A 15969-nucleotide genomic window follows, 5' to 3' on the forward strand; every position below is an offset into this window, starting at 1 on the left:
ATGGACTTGAAGGAGGGAGCCAGTGCCTGGGCATTTGCTGACTCCTTGTGGGCTTCAACTAAGAACAGGTTTGCTTCAGAACAGTAAAAGCTTGTTCAGTGACTTCCTCTGATGGCCCCCGTTCTCCTCTCCCACTGTGGGCAACTGGGAGGCTTTGGGCTGGGGTCCCATATTTCAGCTGTTACCATATCAGACCCAGGTTGAGCGTCAGTGTCTCAGTGGTCGATTTTAGCAAATGGACCTAAGGAAGGCAGCAGAGTGCAGAAGAGTCTCTTTGAGCATGGTGAGGCCCCAGAAGCCACACCCGGGAGGGACTGCCCTTCTCCAGTGGCCTTGCTAGCCTGGAGGCCATCAATTCCCAGGGTGTGGGGGAGCTAGAGAGAGCACACCTAGTACTCTCACTCCCCTTGAGCTCCTCATGATGCACAGCCTTCATTTTCTGCCGTCTTGGAGGGTCCAGCCAAGTCTTTTTAGTGACTCTCACCCTGGGGTTGTCCTCTGGAAGGGGGCCCCTCTGGAGCAGCTAGGCTCACCCTGCCCACTGTCAAACCGCTGCATGTAGGAATGGCTGACGAGGAACTGTGCGAGGCCTCGGTGCCCCTTGGCTCGTCACAAAAGGGAAGGTTGGAAGGAGGTCACGGGAGGAGCCCCTGGGGGCATGTCCTGTCCCCTCCCAGAACAAGGAATCTCTGCAGGCAGATGGTCTGTGCTGCAGCTGGGGGCCTGCAGCCTGGGTGTGGCAGACACTCCTCTTTGGAATGCCACCGTGGCACGGAGAGTCGGCACTCCCTCTCTTCCTCTCCGTCTCAGTGGCATGGCATAGGTCGCCCGTCAGCCCGGCCTTCCCTGCGTCGACATGCCTTTGCCCTGGCTCCAGCTCAGTGCCCCATTCGGGCTGATATTCTTTTGCTGGGAAGGAAAGAAGAAAGTGACATCCCGGAGGCAGCTACATGTGTCCAGGGAAGGGGGAGGTTGGAGGGGAGGTGCGGGACTTCCAGGGGGCCAGGCCAGCTCAGAAAAATATAGGCAGAAGGAATAGAGAGTGAGCCCTGTCCACAGGCTGCGCGCGGCATCGTGGCTTGTGTGGGAGGTGCTGGGGCGCTGCAAGTACCTGATGTGGTCTTGTAGCTCACTCTTAACCTTGGGCCCAGCCCACGGTGAGAGGTGACCTGGGCACCCCTACAACAGCCTGCCTTGGAAGGTGGCCCCTGTGCCAGTGGGCCCGGGCTTCCCAGCTCCTGCCGAGGGCTTTCCTGGCAGGTGCCAAGGAGGTTCCCCAGCCACCTTGGCCAAGTTTCCATATGCCATTTGCCAGCGTGCGGGAGCTCGCTGCGTGCACGCGCGTGTGGGTATCTGAGAGAGTGTTCGTGGAAGTGGACAGTTTCTTCTCAAACAGCCCCAGGAAGCGAAAGGAGGGCTTTCCCAGCCCCAGGTAGTCTTGGCCAAGGATCTGGGCCAATGACAAGAGTCCGCTTAGCTGGCCAACTTTGTGGCATCAGCTCAGAATAGAAGAGATGGTCACGCCTGCTTGCAGCCCCCTCCCTCTTCCCAGGTGTACACATTCCTCTGACCTCTCGCAGGGTGGTCTGGGGTTCAGTGGGATGGTCGGCTTCCGTCGCTGTCTGGTACCTCCAGGCTAGCTACCAGATCACCCCATTTTGCTGTAGCCTCGCTCAGGGTTTTGCCATTTGTGCTTGTGTTATGTGAAGTGGGCACAGCTCCCCACCGGTAGCAAGTTGTCGGTCTGTCTCTGCGCCCCGGGGCCGGTTGGGGCCCCGGGGCTGAGCTCAGTGGCTCGGGGGTAACAGAAAGCCCTTGATCTCCCCCCTCCCTCGGCCAGAAGGACTTCCCTGGGTTTGTAGGCGTTGATCCACATTCATATGTCCTCTCTGGGAGATTGACGGGGAAGCCGGGGAGGAATGACAGTACAGGCCAAGATGCTGGTGCTGGTTTGCATAGGGAGGGTGTCCCTCAGGCCCTGGCAGGATCGGAGACAGGCCCCAGCCTGGGGAAGGTCTTCCCACCACATGGCCCGCCCTACCCTGCCCTCTCTGAGGGGGTTAGAGTCCACGAGATGGAGTGAGCCGCCTTCTTCTGTATATAGAGCGAGCCAGTACTGTGCTCAGGAAAACCTAGTCACTTGTCGCTGCTCTGTCTGTGACGTTTTCGTACACTGGTTTGCTACTCCAGGCACGAAACAAAAACAAAACAAAGTCGTTTCAAGCAACACTGTCGTTTTGGAAACTGGCTTTTCTTTTGGTGTGCATTTTGTATTCTATTCTAAGGAATTCTTCATTTATCTTGGTGTTATTGTGGTGGAGAGAATAAGATAGTCTCATTTTTGCCAGGAAATGGGCACATGCCTCTGTCCCCGCCCCCATCCTTCCCCATTTGCTGTGCACTGGGCAGATCCCTCCTGTCACGTCCCATCTCCCCACTCCCCCACTGGCTCCCTTTAGAACCAGTCTTTGTGACCCTCCTAGACAGCAGCAGGGGGAGTGCCCTTGCCAGGCTGGTTCTTAGGTGGCCCTGTGCCCCCACCAGTTTTCTCACCTCCCCGGGGCATCTTGTAATGTATTTTCCTCTGTTTTGTAAAACCTTCTGATTGTGCCGAAATGGTTTCTGCAGTCACCTTTAGAAATAAGTGGTCATTCATTTGTGTGCTTAGCATTCTGAACTTTCAGTCTTAGCTTTTTCTGTTGTTGAAGATCCCTGAGCGGTCCCCTCACCATGGGACTTTACTGTTACAATGTTTTCTTCATTTACTCTGATTAAAAGATTTATGAGAACCCAGGAGTCCTGGCCTTCCTTTCCCAGAACCTTCTTAGAAGCCCATCTGCTTTGAAAAGTAGACAGAAAGGGGCCACTTGTCCTCCACACCATGGAGGGACCGCCAAGGGGCAGCTGGCGCTGTGCACAGCTTTGCCCCGGGAGCCCTGCGGCTGGCCCTGAGCTTCATGCACCGCCTGCTTCTGCCGGGGCTGCCCCGGACGCAACAGGCCTGCTTGCTTTTAGCAGGGACTGTCTTCTGGGGACATCTGCTGGGTTCCTGGAGCCCCACAGTGTGCTGGGCCATGTGGCGTGACTGCTCTTAGAGGAGGTAACTTAGAAACCTGACATGTTCAGGGCCACCTTTCCCGGGTTCCCCGAGGGCCGGCAGGTTCCATGCCAGAACTGTTCAGCACAGGCAGACTGTCCCGTGGGGTGGGGGTGGAACACTATCAGCCCTGCCCCTTTGGGAACATTCGCACCTGCCTTTCTGAAGCCATGCACTGAGCAGCCCGTGGTAACTGTGAACAGGCCAGCCTGCCTTTGTACCAGACAGAGGCCCTACTTGGTGTTTTGCTGCTTCTCGAAGGGACACAGCTAGCCAACGTCCCCCCCCCCCACCACCCCCAGTGCAGGTGGATCGGCTCGTTGGCTGGTAGTTGGGCACCCAGGCTATCAATGAGGCAGGGGCCTGCAGTCCCAGGCTACAGAACCACTAGCTTGGGTCAGGCTCTCCGGCCGCCCCAGGCTCTCCACCTGCAGAACAATAGTGTGCGTGGTGTGGCGCTAAGTCCCTCCACACGCATGACCTCCTGTAACCCCCACAGAGGCACACTGAGCTGACTGGCAATGCCCTCTCTGTCAGAGAAAGCGGGCTCTGGGCTGAAGGAGACGCTGGCATGCGAAGGCAGTTTCGTTAGACTCTAAAGCCCATGTGCTTTGCACTCTCCCTGGATGCCGCTGCCTGTGGTGCCCGGATTAACAAGGCAGACCCCTGCCCAGGGCTGCCCGGGCCCACCCCGAGAGGAATGGGTGGAGAGCCAGGCAGTGGTGTGGAAGGCGAGAGAGGCGGGGGAACCCCACGAGTGTGCAAAGCAGAGAAGCCAAACCCATCTTTTCTTGTGACCCTGGTGAGCCCCAGAGCGGAGCTGAGAGTGGACGCGAGGCCAGGCAAGAGCTGGCCCAAGGGGCAGGACAGAAAGTGGCTGCTGGAAGGAGGTGAGGAAAATTGGTCACGTGGCCTTTCCATGTGGCTCCCTTTTCAGAAAGAGCTGTTGGGGGCAGCTGGGTGACTCCGTCAGTTAAGTGTCCAACTCTTGGTTTCACCTCAGGTCATGATCTCATGGTTTGTGAGTTCGAGCCCCACATCAGGCTTCGTGCTGACAGTGCAGAGCCTGCTTGGGATTGTCTCTCTGCCCCTCCCCCTCTCATTCTCTCTCTCTCTCTCTGTCTCTCTCTCAAAAATAAATAAATAAATAAATAAACTTAAAAAAAAAGAGCTACACACCAGTGACCTAGGCCATGACCTTCTTTCTCTCCCCTGGCCTAGCGAGTCTGCTTCCGCCTGCCGCCTCTGTTCCAGTCTGTGTCCCGTGCCGCAGGCGGCAAACGCACATCTGCCTGCATTGCTTCCCTGGGCCCCGCAAACATCTTTCGCTTCATCTCCTCTCCCCCACGCCTCCCCCCTCCCCCGAGAACCATACACAGGGAGAGAGACCCTTTGCTCCAGCCCACTTTTCACGCAGTGACGTTTTCCGCTTCCTTTTCTCTTTGTGCGGGTTTCTCAGCTCCCCAGTCTCCCTTCTCGTCCAAAGGCCTGAGCTCTAGTGTCCACTCCTGGGCCAGTCTTCCCTGAGCTGCAGTCCGAGTTAGGTACTTCGGCTTGGCTCCTGCAAGCACCCGGCGCTCACTGTGGGGCGCCATGCACCCCCTTGCTAGGTAATGCATTCTGCTCCTTGTACCTCTATAGACTGAGCTCCTGGAGGGCAGGGATGGGGTGTGATTCGTTCTCCAGCCCGTGGGACAGGACCTGTTCCATAGAAGGTGCTCAGTGAACACCGATCTTACCCAGGAGTGCTGCCAAATGGCGAGAGGCACCACTGTCACCCCAAGGAGAAACCTTGCCACGCAAGCTGTCACCCATCCCGTGCATCCGTGGGTTCTCCCTCGTGGAGCCATGTGCCTTCGTTTGCCCAGGTGCCTTGAGCTGCAGCCTGGGGGCCTCCATGCTGAGCCTTCCCTGGACCCCTGGGTGGAGGGTGGGCAAGGCGTCCGGCTATGTTTCTGGATCCTTGGGAGCTGTTCAGTCCCCACCAGGGTCGTCCCCCCCCCGCCCCGTTCCCTGGGGGCACACGGGTTGGTGTTGGCACAGCCAAAGCCCTGCCTGCCCGTGGAGTATGTCCCCTATCCCTCGGGGGGGGGGGGGGTAGGGAGCGGCTAGCGGTGGTTACAGCGTGATCCCCCCAATGAATTTTCCCCTTGTCCTGGTTTGCCAAGGCCGGTGGAGAGACGGAGCTACAGACGTCAGTCTGACAAACGCAATGGCTTATTCAAAGGATGTGTGGTTTGCTGACCTTGGCAACAGGCGAGGCCAGCCTCATCCAAAGTCAAGGACTCCCTGTTACTGCCTGTACCCACCCCTCTCCCGGTCAGCATTCACCCGGCATCCAGAGTGCACATCTGGGGTGTCTGAGCTGCCTGGCAAGGAGGTTTAAGTGTCTGCCAGGGGCGCGGTAGGGAAGGCTGCTCCTGTTGCTAATGGATGACCCGAAGGGCTCTGCCGCCCACAGCTGACTTCCTAACGTCAGTGCGGCACCTCTGGGAGTCTCCCAGCAAGGCGGGTCTGGGCAGGGAGGTTCAACACTTCCTCAACAAAGCTCTGACAGGTGACGGGGCTGGTGGCACGGGCTGCATAGGTGTTCTCCTTTCCAGCGAGGCCTCGCAAACCTTACCTCTGCTCCAGCTACCAGTGCTCCCTGGTCTCTCCTGCCTCCTCCTCCCCCTCCCCATTCAGGGGGGCCACCGGGGTGCCGCCTGCTCTGGCTGGCCCTTCAGCGATTCGTTTCCTACTTTCCAGGAGTCCCAAGTCCCTTTACTAGTCAATCTGTAGAAGACAACTCGGGGCTCTCCGGTCTCCTGCCTGCTGGGGATGGGGGGCCTTCCTGTGCCCCTCCAGGATACACCCCTGGAGTTCGAGAGTGTGGGAGCTGACAGGATACTCAGGCAGGAGCTCCTAGATTTTCCTGCGTATTAGGATCACCTGGGGAGCTTTCACAAAAAATCCCAATGCCCAGGCCTCGCCCCAGCTCATGATTCAAAGCAAACTTTTTTTGGTTTTGTTTTTACTCGAAGCTTCCAGGTTGTGAGTCATCTCTTTGACCTGACCCTCTACACCAGTGCCTTTTAAAAATAGAAATATTCAAGGCCTACCAACAAGTAGGAAGACTAATACCTAAATCCAGCTCAAGGAGAAGAACGTTACCAATGCCGTGGAAACACACCCTTACACCGGAAATTTGGAGATTGTTCCTCAGAGCTTCAGGGAGTCTGGAGAAGGTCCTTAGGAGCCACCTCGGGGGGAGGGATGGGTGGGAGCAGAGTGGGTGAGGCTCTGATCTTTCCCCTTGCTTCCCCCGGAACAATTCTAGTTTTATTGTTTTGTACATTGAGGTCCTGTAAGTAATTTCATTGGGAAAGACATTTAAAAGTCACTTATTTCCATGCTCACTAGTCCTGTCTCCACTCTCCCCTGGATAGGGGTTGTTCTGTAATAGTGATAGGTGCACTTGGCCAGGTCCTACCTCTCTGAACTCCAAGGTGGCTGTGAAAGCCACCAGTGGGGGAAAAAAATGGCTTTATCAAGTCCTGTCCGATGTCAGGGGGCTCTGTTTCCCGACAGTGCAGTTACTCTGCATGTTCTCAGCGCGCAGGCATTACTTGGGGTTTTGACTACACTCACCCACTGTGCCTTAATGTGCCCCATGTCGTTGGGGTCTCTGGGGTGTGGAGGAGACATGATACCTCAGTTTTAAAGAATGTGTCTGTGTTTCATTGACTCTAAGACCTCTCCCCACACCTTGTCTTTTTTTTTTCACACGTTAATACCTCTAAATTTGGGATGCATATGGGGTGCCTGGGTGGCTCAGTTGGTTAAGCGTCCAGCTCTTGACTTCGGCTCAGGTCTGATCTCACGGTTCATGAGTTTGAGCCCCGCATCAGACTCTAGGCTGACAGCTCGGAACCTGCTTGGGATTCTCTCTCTCTCCTCTCTCTCTCTCCCCCCCTCCCCAACTTGCTCTCCATTTCTCTCTCTCTCTCTCCCAACAAATAAAATAAACTTAAAAAAATAAATTTGGGATGCATCTTACAATCAGTGGCGTGACATTTTAACCAGCAGCTTAGTTGTCTTTTCCAGGGGCATGTAAAATCCATGGCCATCTTGCATCTGAGGTGTCTTAGAGTTGCCGGGATGCCATAATTGTTCCTTGCCCCATGAGAGTCCCCATCCTGGGAGAGAAAACCCCTTTGGAAAAACTTACAAACAAACTTGTCACCTATAGTCTTGTTCCAACCCTCCATCCTCTTTTTCTTTCCTGCCAGCATCCACACAAGCTCTCTGCTTCCTGACCAGAGGGGGGCTCACTTTGCTGGGCTACCTCTTGGGGCAGGGAAGGAGGCCGGGTGCACCTGTATAAGGAGCACACCGTGCCCACCAACAGGGAATGAGGGAGGGGGGGAAGGAGGAGGCCAGAAAGAGAGCTGGGGGAAGAGCCAGACAAGCCAGGCCAGCCATCCCCGACAGCTCTGGTTTCTTTATTTCCCACCCACGGCCTGGCCAGACAGCTCAGGCTGCTTCCCTGGGGATTTCCCAGGGCTAGTCATTGCCAGAGGTGAGCGAGGAGGGCTGTAGGGGGAAGGGGCCCAGCCTTGCCCTGGGTTGACGTGAGCAGCTGCCTGGCCCACGCAGAGGAAGACCGTGATTTCCTCACCTCCGACGAGGCAGAAGCGTTGGGCAGTGGGCCTCTCAAGGAGAGGCAACACCTCGGCCTAGGGTAGTGTATACCGTGGGCGTTGACCGCACTCGGAGATTGCCACCAACCATCCCTCAGTGCTGGCAGCCGCTCTAATGAAGCTTGGCCCTTGTAGCCTTGAGGCCAAGCTCTTCCAGAAGGGGAAGGAGTGTCTGCAGGGAGGTCCAGGGATACTTGAGCACAGGAAGAGGTTTTTGGGACGTCCCCTGCCCCCTCCCCGCCCCCCCTCCCAAGAGCTTAGGAAGACACGATCAGCCTGGATTACAGCTGCCCTCATGTAACTGGGTTAAAGTGTTGGCCTACTTAGGCCCCTCCTGCAGTGGCCTCCTTCAAAGCTGATGAGGCCGATTAGGAGGCTATTTCTGAGCCCTAGTTGTGTACCCAGAAGCCTGGGGGCCGTCCTCCTGTGACAAGAAAGACAATAACTAAGGCTAGACGGCCAAGGGCAGGCTCGGCCCTGCCTGTGGGAGAGCAGTTCTGTCAGACCTCGTGTGTCCTTGTAAAACAAAGAGTCAAATAATGTCAAGTCTAAGCGCCAGGGCTTTGAACTTCAAACCAACCAGTTTTCAGCCAAAGACCTTGTCCTATGTCTTTGCCGTCTCCAGTCCTAGAGAGAGATGACAGAGAGGCAAGAGGAAGCCTGCCTCCATCGATGGTCAATGATAGCCACCTTCCTCCATTCAGTAGGTGCTGTGCATTTGAGGGCTATTTTTGTTGACCTTCTCTGAGCCTCAGTTTACTCATCTGTAAAATGGAAAGAACATCAGTACCTGCTTCCTGGAGCCGGTGTGAAGAGTGACTAGATAAGGCACGTAAAGGCACTTGGCACAGTGCCTGGCCCCTTAAGCCCTGCTTCCATCAATGCCAGACGCCATCACTGCTATCGTTACCACCGCTACTGCCACCACCATTGCCACCCTCATACTCATCCTCATCGAGACGTCAGAGTGAACGCTAGAGAGCTCAGTCTCTGGAGCCTGACAAGCTTGGTCTGAATCGTGGCTCTGCCATTTTGTAGCCTAGGTGGCCTTAGATAATTGGTAACTTCTTTGAACTAGATTCTTATTCTGTAAAATGGGAGATTTATAAGGCTGTTGAAAAGTGGATGCCATGGTCCTTACCACACAGTAAGCACTCGATCAGTGCTGGCTCTTTTAATTACTTAAAAGGAATGGTCATGATCCGTGGTATCAGGGGTTGGGGTAGGGAGGGATGAGTAGGTGAAGCACAGAGGAGTTTTAGGGCAGTGAAACTGTTCTGTATGCTACTGTAATGCTAGATGCATGTCGTTATACATTTATCCAAACCCACAGAATGTACAGCATCACCAGTGAAGCCTAATGGAAATGTTAGACTTTGGGCGATAACGATGTGCCGATGTAGGTTCATCATTTGTAACAAATGTGCCAATCACGTGTGGGGATATTCATGGTGAGGAGGAGGCTGTGTGTGGAGGGCGGGGTGGCAGGCAGTGAGTATATGGGAACTTGCTGTACTTTCTGCTCAATTTTGCTGTGAACCTAAAAGTGCTCTAAAATTACAGTCTATTTGAAAGAAACGGGAAAGAAAAAGGTGATCGAACTAGATTGTTATAAATCTGGGATGTTAACCATAATCCCCATGGTAACCACTAAAAAGATAAATAAAAGATACAGGAAAGGAAGAGGGAATCAAAATGATTCACAAGGGGAAAAAAAAATCCATCAGACACAAAACAAGGCATAGGAACTGAGGAACAAAAAAAGATATGACGTACAGGAAACAAATAGCACAATAGCAGAAAAAAATCCTAAATAATTAGTGATTATCACTAATCACTAAATGTAAATGGGTTAAACTTGCCAATTAAAAGAAATATGTTGGCAAAATGGACGTGAAAAAGACATGACCCCACTTATATGCTGCTTACAAAATACTCAGATTAGACCCAAAGACACAAATGGGTTGGAAGTGAAGGAATGAAAAAGATACTCAGTGGAAGCAGTGGTTACCAAAAGAGAGCCGGGGTGGCTACATACCAGGCCAAATCAATTTTAAGTGAAGAACTGTTACAAGAGGCCAAGAAGGGCATTTTTATTGATAAAAGGCTTGATTCTTTGAGAGGATACAATTCTGAACACAGAAAACACCAAACAACAGATTTAAAAGATCAGAAGGAAACACTGACAGAATCAAAGGGAGAAACAGACAGTTCTATAGTAATAGGTGGAGACATCTATATCCCACTTTAAATAATGGATAGGACCCTTAGACAATAATAGGTCAATATGGAATGGAAGACTTGAAGAACACTATAAACCAACTAGACCAGAAGACATACACAGAACACTCTACCCAATAAGAGCACCACACACATTCCTCTCAAGTGTACATGTATCATTCTCCAGGATGCACCATATGTTAGGTTATAAAACAATCCTCAAGGGGCATCTGGGTGGCACAGTCGGTTAAGCGTCCGACTTCAGCCAGGTCACGATCTCGCGGTCCGTGAGTTCGAGCCCCGCGTCGGGCTCTGGGCTGATGGCTCAGAGCCTGGAGCCTGTTTCCGATTCTGTGTCTCCCTCTCTCTCTGACCCTCCCCCGTTCATGCTCTGTCTCTCTCTGTCCCAAAAATAAATAAACGTTGAAAAAAAAATTTTTTTTAAAATAAAATAAAATAAAACAATCCTCAATACGTTTTAAAAAGATTGAAATCATACAAAGCATCTTCTGTGATCAAATGGAATGAAGCTAGAAATCAGTAACAGAAGGAAAACTGAAGAATTGCAAATATGTGGAAATTAGACAATGCACTCTTAACCAATGGGTTAAAGAATAAGTCACTAGGGAAATTAGAAAATTCTCTGAGATAAATGAAAATGAAAATACAATATACCAGAATGTACAGGATACAGTGAAGGCAGTACTCAGAGGTGAATTTATAGCTAGGAACACTTTCATTAAAAAAGAAGATCTGAAATCAACACCCTAACTTTACATCTTGAGGAAGTAGAAAAAGAAGGGCAGAATTAAATGAGAAAGAGAATAGAAAAAATATAGAATCAGTGAAACCGATAATTGGTTCTTTAAAAAGATAGACAAAATTGACAAAACTTTAGCCAGACTCATTAAGAAGAAAAAGACAAATAACAAAAATTGGAAATGAAAGCAAGGGTGTTACCACCAACCTTACAAAAATTATAAGGCTCATCAGAGAACACTATATATAAGCGGTTGTATACCAATAAATTAGTCTTCAGGAAATGGACAAGTTCCTAGAAACATACAAATTACCAAAACTGACTCAAGAAGAAATACACATCCGAATAGACCTATCAGTAAAGAGAGTGAATCAGAATCAAAAACCTGCCAACTAGGAAAAAGCCCAGGCTTCATTGATGAATTCTACCGAACATTTAAGGATTTGACAATAATCCTATTCAAACTCTTCCAAAAAAAAAAAAAAAAACCAAAACAGAAGAGGAAGGGACACTTCTAACACATTCTATAAGTCCAGCCTTACCCAGATACAAAGGCTAGATAAAGATACCGTAAGAAAAGAAAACCACAGACCAGTATCCCTTAGGAATAAAGACACCAAAGTTCTCAACAAAATATCTGCAAACCAAACCCCACAGTACATTAAAAGGATCATACCACAGCCCCACGTGGGATTTATCCCAGAAATGCAAGGGTGGTTCAATATAAAATCAACCAAGGCAGCTCACCACATTAATAACAGAACGAAGGGGGGAAATGGTCATTTCAATAGACACAGAAAAAAGCATTTGACAAAAGTCAACACTCTTTCATGAAAAAAAAACATTTAACAAACTAGGTTTAGAAGGCAAGTTCCACAATGTGATAAAGGGCATTTACGAGAAACTCGCAGCTAATATCATACTTGGTGGTGAAAGACTGAAAGTTTTCCCCCTGAGGTGAGAAACAAGACTGTAATGCCAGCTCTCACCTCTGCTATTCAACATTGGAAGTGCTAGCCAGAGCAATTAGGCAGGAGAAAGAAACAAAAGACACCCAGAATGGAAATGGAAAAAAAAAAATGAAAGTTTATTTGCAGGGTGATAGGATTCTCTCTATATAAAATCCCATAGAATGCACACACACACACACACACACACACACACACACTACTAGTGTATAAGGAAGGAAGGAAAAAAAGTTCATTGCAAGATATAAGATCAATGCACGGGGGCACCTGGGTGACTCAGTTGCTTAAGCGTCTGACTCTTGATTTCTCCAGTCATGATCTCACGGTTCTTGAAATCAAGCCACGCATTGCACTCTGTACTGATGGCACGAACCCTGGTTGGGATTTTGTCTCCCTCTCTGGCTGCCCCTCCCTTGCTCTCTCTCTCAACATAAATAAATAAATCAATGCACAAAAATCAGTGGTGTTTCTATACACCAATAATGGATTATATATCAAAGAAGTTAAGAGAAACAATTCCATTTACAATAGCATCCAGGGGCACCTGGGTGGCTCAGCTGGTTGAGCATCCAACTTTCGGCTCAGGTCATGATCTCACAGTTCGTGAGCTTGAGCCCCTTGTCGGGCTCTGTGCTGATAGCTCACAGCCTGGAGCCTGCTTCAGATTCTGTGTCCCCCTCTCTCTCCGCCCCACCCCTGCTTGTGCTCTCTGTCTTTCAAAAATGAATAAACATTAAAAAAAATTAAAAGAAAAACAATAGCATCCAAAAGAATAAGGGTCCTAGGAAAAAATTTAAACAAGGAGGTAAAAGGAAGACTTAAATAAATGGAAAGGCATCTCATGCTCGTGCATTGGAAGACTTAATATCGAGATGGCAACAGTCCCTAAAGCAATCTACAGATTCAGTGCAATCCCTATCAGAAGTCCAGTGGCCTTTATTTTTGCAGATATGGAAAAGCCAACCCTCAAATTTATAAGGAATTTCAAGGATCCTTGGAGAGCTCAAACAATCGTGAAAAAGAAAAACAAGGCAGGAGGACTCACACTTCCCCATTTCAAAACTTACGACAAAACTAATCAGGGGTGCCTAAGCCTGAGTGCCTCGGTGGGTTAAGTGTCCAGCTCTTGGTTTCGGCTCAGATCATGATCTCACAGATCATGGGATCGAGCCCTGCATCAGGCTCTGCATGGACAGTACGAAGCCTGCTTGCGATTCTCTCTCTGTCTGCCCCTCCCCTGCTCACTCTCTCTCAAAATAAACAAATAAACATTAAAAACAAACAAAACTAGAGTAATCAAAACAGTATGGTAGTGGCAAAAGGGTAGACACGGACCAATGGAATAGCATTGAGGGCCCAGAAATAAACCCAAACCTCTATGGTCTATTGATTTTCAACAAGGGTTCCCAAACCATTCCATGGGGGACAGAATAGCTTTTTTAGCAAATAGTGTTGGGACAACTGGATATCCACATTCAAAAGAATGAAGTCAGGCCTCTACCTCAAACCACATGTAAAAATTAACTCAAAATAGATCAACAACCTAAATACAAGGGGTAAAATTATTAGAAGAGAGCATAGGTGTACATCTTCATGACCTGGGACTTGGCCATAGATTCTTAGGTTTGACACCAAAAACATGAGCAACAAAAGAAAAACATAGATACACTGGACTTTATAAAAACCAGAAAGTTTTATTCCTCAAAGTACATTATAAAGAATGTAAAAAAGACTGACTACAGAGTGGGAGAAAATATTTTCAAATTACTTCTCTAATGATTTAATACTCTCTCTCCCTCTCTCTCCACACACACACACACACACACACACACCATATATATATGGTATACACACATATACCATTATATATACATATATATATATACACACACACATATATGTATACCATTACAACTCACACATACATATACCATTATATATACGTGTGTGTGTGTGTGTGTGTGTGTGTATACCATTACAACTCAACAAAAAGACCAACAACCCAATTAAAAACTGGGTAAAGGACTTGAATAGACATTTCTCTAAAGAAGATATACAAATGGACCAATTAGCACATGAAAAGGTGTCTCGACCTCACTGATCATTGACAAGATGCAAATCCAAACCACAGTGAGGTATCAGTTCACACCCATGAGGATGACTATGATCAGATAGTAACAACTGTTGGGGAGGATGTGGAGAAATTGGAACATGCATATATGACTGGTGGGAATGGAAGATGGTGCAGCCAGCCACTGTAGAAAAGATTGATGGTTCCTCAAAAAGTTAGATGTAGAATCACCCTATGATCCAGCAATTCCATTCCAAAGTATACAGCCAAGAGAAATGAAAACGTATGTCCACACAGAAACCTCCGTAGACACGGATGTTTATGGAAACATTATTCAGAAAAGCCGAATGTTTGAAGCAGCCCAAATGTTCATCCGTGGATTGATGAATGGATGAGCCAATTGTGGTATAGCTATATAACGAAATATCATTCAGCCATAAAAATGAAGTACTAAAACACGCTACAACTTAGATGGACCTCGAAAATATTATGCTAAGTAAAAGGAGCTAGTGACAAAAAGTCACATATTGTATGACTCCATTTGTAGGACATCTGACAATACGGCGATACGTGTAGTATGTAGATACGATACTATCCTGCGTATCCTACATATCCAGGATACGTAAATTCCGAGAGACCGAAAGAAGATTAGAGGTCACTTAGGGGTTGGGCGAGGGGAAAATGGGGTGTGACCTCTTAGTGGGGATGGATATTTTGATGGAGTGATGAAAAAGTTGTAAACTAGAACTATTGTAAATACACTAAATATCACTGAATTGGATGCTTTAAAGTGGTTGATTGCATGTTATGTGAATTTCGCCTCAATAAAGACAATGTCCAACAGAGGAGGTGAAAGGAAAGGAGTGTCTTTTTACCTCTCAAGTCCCGCTTGCAGGACGCACTGTGTAGCCGGCCCTAGAATGAAGGGTGTTGCCTGCACTTGCCCAGACTAGGGCAGACCATTAATGATTTCTAGTTGGCCTTCTCCAAGTCCGCAGGTTCTTCTGGAGTGGTACAAACCCAAATGGAGGAAGAAGGGGCCACTGAGGCCCATCTACCCCACTGGAGCCATCCCATCCTATTTGAACAACTGTACAAACCCCCTGCCCCCTTTTCAACCCCATCATTCATGTGTACCATGGACCACATATGCTAGGCAAGATCAACAAGGACCAAGTCACCAAGGGGCACGGCTTCATTGACAGAGGTCACGATGGCCACCCACTGCCATCCCTGACCACAGTTCTGGGAAAGGGGCCATCGCCGAGGCCTAGGCTAGCGGGGCGGCAGTGTCTCCATGCAGAGTTCCTGGAATTCGCTGGAATGTTTGAAGTAGAGAAAGTTTAGGGAAATGTTTGCATTACTCGCACTAGTCTTGTCCTTCAAAGAAAGATGGGGGTTTCCCGCCCTTTCCAGTGCAAGACACCCTTTCTACTCGGCCAGGGTATGTGGGAGTGGGCAATATGATTGCCCCATCCGGCTGTTCGGTCAACCCCCATCTGTGCTGATACGCACAAATGCACTTACATGTGTGGACACATACCGTGTACCTAAGGTCATTCCAGAATGAATGTTTGGATGGAAATGCTAGTTCGGTGAAAAGTGACGATAGCAACTTTCAAATCTGCCTGCTGTTTCGGCAATGGCTGCAGCCCTCAGCAGCTTCCTGTCGGTTGAAATGTGATTTACACGTTCTATTGTGTACCAGTTGTGTTTCCTGTTTTACAATTCCAAATGTAATCCTGCCTTCCCGGCCTTTCCACGTAGCAGGTGAAAGTCGCACTGAAAGTCACTCTGATTTTCCTCTCTGGGTCAGTTACCGCTACCATCCTCCCTCCCTTCCTGCTCCACGAAGAGATTTTTCTTCCCTATGGGGTAATTTTTTCACCGGTAGGCATACCGTAAGCTTCCTTCTGTACCCTGGCCTCCAGGCTTGTTTGAGCAAACGGCCTAGTCTCTGTTCTGTTCCCTCTCTCCTGGATACGGGAAGGGCCTGAAGCCTTTCAGAGGGCAGCTTCGTGGCACAAAGCAAAACTTTCCGCCACAAATGCCGTCCTGCGTGTACAGAAGAATCCCGTTTCTTTTATAGTCACGTCTTTTCTTTCCCAACCACCTTGCATCTTCCTGCCAGGGAACAAGATGGCCAGCTACACTGTGGGGACAGAAGCAGT

The 15969-nt window shown here is 49.5% G+C and overlaps 1 protein-coding gene across 8 annotated transcripts in view; it reads left to right on the forward strand.

Moving 5' to 3' along the window:
• The window catches only part of TMEM164 (transmembrane protein 164), a 172826-nt gene extending 164324 nt beyond the window's left edge, over positions 1-8502 (forward strand). For 7 of the 8 annotated variants that reach the window (XM_047844430.1, XM_047844428.1, XM_047844426.1 and 4 more), the window contains one exon: positions 1-2789. This exon is cut by the window's left edge and continues 1643 nt beyond it. The gene's annotated coding sequence lies outside the window, so the exon portion shown is untranslated. Of the gene's footprint in view, positions 2790-8483 lie in introns of those variants that run through there. The other variant, XM_047844429.1, reaches the window with a different exon arrangement.
• The last annotated feature ends 7467 nt before the right edge of the window (positions 8503-15969 follow it).

This window comes from Prionailurus viverrinus, chromosome X (assembly GCF_022837055.1).
Source record: "Prionailurus viverrinus isolate Anna chromosome X, UM_Priviv_1.0, whole genome shotgun sequence".
NCBI classification, from domain to species: Eukaryota; Metazoa; Chordata; class Mammalia; order Carnivora; family Felidae; genus Prionailurus; species Prionailurus viverrinus.